Here is a 4696-nt window from a genome sequence, read left to right on the forward strand (position 1 = left end):
TCTTTTATGTTATGTGGTATTTTGTTGCATGATCTAATATTTATGCTATATTTGGGTAGGATGTCACATAGAAGGGATTAGAAATCCACTGTATGAAATGATTTACGTTTGGTTGAATTGATTTTTTCGACATTTGATCGCTGAAATGATTTATATTGTACAAAATTTTGTTGTTTTGATCATTTTTCAAGGTGAAATGATGGAAATGCTTTTAACAACGTAACGGCTCTCCCTTTTTTGAAATTGGATTGTAATTGTATTTTCTTCCTTTATCATTCTATAATCACCCATTTCCTCCATTCACTGAAATCATTTTCCCATAACATATCTGAATTATAGAGTGAAACTTTAATTGAAGAGCTATACTTTGAATTTTTATGTAGCCCTTGAACACTGCTTTCAAAGTGTTCGACAAAAGGCCTCAATGGGTTGTTGGGCACATGCGCTTGTGCACAACTCAAAATATTCATTGTTTCAAGACATGTCTAGATCATTTTGGAATGGAATAAAAGACATTTGAAGCACGTAAAACTCTTGAAATATAATCTCTACTAATTAATAAAACACTTATTGTCAACCAAAACCCTATGAAATTAACAGTTTAACCTTCTAACTAAAATAGAACATGAATAAGAAATATGGGCAGTAATGTAATTTCACACAACCAAATTTTTTTTTTTCAAAGCCTCACCTACATGTAATCTTAACATATCTCTAATTAAAAAAAATAAAAATTAAAAACTTCCCACTCCCACATTCTCTATCACTCTCTTCCTCTCTCATTCTATTTCAAAAACAAAAATAAAAACTTTTCACACACTTTGTGTGTGCCCATATGCTAGTTTTAATTATAATGACGATACATCGTTAGTAGTGGCAAATGCATTGAGGGGTAGGGGGTCAGCTGACCCCCCAAACTTTGGTGAAATTCGATGGATACCTTGGGTGTTGACCTTCCGAACTTCGGTGAATGTCCATGGATACCTTGGGTGCTGCACTTTTGAAGATTAGAGTTGGCTTCATACATGCCCTCCAACTAACTTCAGGCCTACCAAGACTCAGTGAATATCCATGGATACCTTGGGTGCTGCCCCTTGCATACATTAACAGGTGTGCAATATGTCTTTCCAAATGACTTTAGGTGTAACATCCCATATCGCCCAGGGGAGTGGATCCTGTAAGCCTTATATGTATATTCTCATCTCTACCTAGCACGAGACCTTTTGGGAACTCACTGGCTTCGGGTTCTATCGGAACTCCGAAGTTAAGTGAGTTCGCGCGAGACCATTCCCAAGAGTGGTGACCCACTGGGAAGTTCCGTATGAGTTCCCAAAAACAAAACCGTGAGGGCGTGGTCAGGGCCCAAAGCGGACAATATTGTGCTATGGTGGAGTCGAGCCTGGGATGTGGTGGAGGCTCGGGCTGGGATGTGACAATTTCGTATCAAAGCTAATCTAGATGTGTGCCGACGAGAACATCGGGCCCCTAAGGGGGGTGGATTGTAACATCCCACATCACCCAGGGAAGTGGATCATGTAAGTCTTATATGTATATTCCTATCTCTACCTAGCATGAGGCATTTTAGGAACTCGCTGGCTTCGGGTTCTATCAGAACTCCGAAGTTAAGCGAGTTCATGCGAGAGCATTCCCAAGATGGGTGATCTAATGGGAAGTTCTCGTGTGAGTTCCCAGAAACAAAACTGTGAGGGTGTGGTCAGGGCCCAAAGTGGACAATATCCTGCTACGGCAAAGTCGAGCCAGGGATGTGGTGGGGGCTTGGGTCGGGATGTGACTTTAGGCTTACTAAGACTCGATGAAATGGTGATATACATGCTATTTATGGTAAACAAAAAAATTATGTGCTGCGCGCGCTATTCTTACTGACCCCCTCATATTATTTCCTCGATCCACTACTAATCGTTAGTATTTGATCGATATGTCATTAGTGTATGACCCATTTATTGCCCATAGTCATTTGATCATTATGTCATCATTATCAAATGGAAAATAATCGGATCGACGATAATTTTTCAGGGACCAGTGTTGTATTGATTGAACATTGATGACATATTGGTTGAACTGAAAATAGAAATGATGATATTATCTCATTTATTCCACATTCAAGTATCCAAATTGATCATCCCCGGTCTAAAAATAAATGGCCATCCTCATGCGGTTTCTAATAATGGGTATGATAATCCTAAATTGAAAACTAAACTGGAATAGTTATTAAACGAACTCTTAGACAAATTAAATTAAAAAGTTAGGCATCCCCAACTCGAATTCTCTAAGTACATTGTTATCATTCTTGAACATATAAAAATAACTAAAAAATCTTAAAGTCCAAAATGCAGAGGAACTCACTTCTAAAAATAAAATGGAGAGGGGAGAAGATCTTCTCCAGATCCACTTTGTAGGCATCCTAGCCGTTCATCGTACATCATGCGGTCAATATTTGTCAAGTACTATTTGTGTTTAATTTTAAATAAAAAAAAGTTAAATGATTGTTTACCGCATAATACACAATGAATGGTAAAGATATGAGGATCCCTAGAATCCCCACAATTTGGATCCGGATGGGATCCAAATCCAATGGGGAAGAACTTGTAACGATGGAAAAAGTTGAAAGACCAAAGAAAAGGGAGAAAACAATAGTTCGACCTGCCGGATTCGAATTAGTGATCTAAGGATTTCTGATGGTTTGCCAACTATAGTCCTCGACTCTGCCAACTGAGCTAAGGTCGGTTGGTATTAAGTTTACATCTGTTACTTATTTAACCTATATGCCGCTCCCACCTATTAAAGCCATGTTTTGTAATTTCAGAAAAACCACTCAAGTGTACCTTTTGTTTTACCTTCAAATTTCCAGTGTGGTCATTTAGTACTACGGTCTAATGGTATTCCTTTTCACTTGTAAGTGAGAGGTCTTAGATTTGATTCTCGTTAAAGAAGAATTTGAACCACATTATTGCTAGCCTATTATAAGGCTTAGTCCCCCATCTCTCCTAAACATCCTTCAATCATTTGCAAAAAAAAAAAAAATATTAACAAAATTTCCAGTGTGAGATTTTTTTTTACATTCTTCAATCATAACTTGACATCTGGGCATGTTGGTCAGTGCCTCATGCTGTTTTCAGGTCTCAAGTTCGACTCTAGGTCAGCTCGTTCTTTTTTGAATTTTAATAAACTCAACCAACTGACCTTAGCTTAATTGGCAGAACGGAAGATTGTAGTTGGCAAACCATAAAAAATCCTTAGGTCGCTGGTTCGAATCCGACAGGTCGGACTACCTTTTTCTCCTTTTACTCATTACTACTATCTGGTGGTATTCCTCTTCACTTGGAAGTAAAAGGTCTGATGTTAAATTTCAAGCATTTGTAATTGAAAAGTTATGCATGAGTAGTTAAGAAAAAACGTAGACATGCAAAAACGACTAGCTACGGCAACACTGTTGCGAGTTCCTTACTAGCTTTGGCAGCACTGTTGTGAGTTCTCTTATTGCTCTGGCATCGAGTGTTGTGAGCTTCTCTTTTCTCTTGCTAAGGTGCAACCCTCTTTTATCACCCTTACTAATGGATCACGAGGAGGAGATGCTGGACTGTCTCAATATTACATTTGAGCACAATCTGGACTTGGAAGAAAGATTTGACAACAACATTCACCTAGTGGGAAGGTTAATTGCTGACAATGAACCATCCCAAACGGTGGTGAAGGAAGTGCTTTGTTCAGCATGGAACAAAATGGGATTGGTCAGAGTCCAACGGGCTAAAGCAAATGTGTATGCCATCACTGTTGAGGATGAAGCTGTGGCAAGAAAGATACTAGAAGGCAACCCCTGGTTTACCAGGGACTACACATTCTCGGTTAAACTTTGGCTATCTTTTCATTCATTGGACGATATTGAAGCAGACCGCCCAATTTTTTGGATACAAGCACATGGGATACCAAGGACTTATTGTACCAAGAAGAACGTCAGAAGCCTTGGGGCCAAAATAGGGGCCATTCTTGAAGTTGAGGACCTAATGGAAGCTGGATTCAGAGGATTCATGCGCATTCGAGTGGACTTTGATGCCTCAAAACCCTTTATTACTTAATTCTCGGTCCCATGCCCGAGGGTTGGATCCTACACAATCCAGCTTAAATATGAGGGGTTAATGATCTTCTGCTACCACTGTGGTAAACTCGGCCACTCAAGGGGCTGTGCTCAACCTGTACCACTAAATTCAATTGGAGAAGGTTGGTATACACTGGTGCTTTGTGCTGACCCTATGTCCAGAGCTAGTTCACTGCTCTTCCCACAAAGAAGGACACCCATAGAAACCGGAGTAAGCGCTAGCGATTGGCGTTGTAAATGGGATGGAAGTGATGGAGAGACCAGGGGTTCAGATACGGAAAGGCATATTCCGACAAGTAGAGGCGCAGCGATTCGGTAGGGAATGGACCAAGCTGATGTTGGAAATGTGCCCTAAAGCCAATCATGTGATGATACTTTACGGACATTTCACATGTTAAACTAATCTAGTTTTACATATAAAGGGCATACATTATTGTTTGAGCCGTCTCATATAAATGTTATATGCTTAAACGATAAAGTCCAAGGAATATGTGATTGGGAGAATGCAATCTAATGAAGTTAGATTAATGAGACCATTCTTTCGTAGACACATCCTAAATGTTCCTGATCATAGGATTACCA

General features: G+C 39.5%; 1 pseudogene; it reads left to right on the forward strand.

Moving 5' to 3' along the window:
• Nucleotides 1-3572: 3572 nt before the first annotated feature.
• Nucleotides 3573-4433, forward strand: LOC126618144 (uncharacterized; annotated as a pseudogene).
• Nucleotides 4434-4696: the final 263 nt, after the last annotated feature.

Source organism: Malus sylvestris, chromosome 4, assembly GCF_916048215.2.
Source record: "Malus sylvestris chromosome 4, drMalSylv7.2, whole genome shotgun sequence".
Lineage (NCBI taxonomy): Eukaryota > Viridiplantae > Streptophyta > Magnoliopsida > Rosales > Rosaceae > Malus > Malus sylvestris.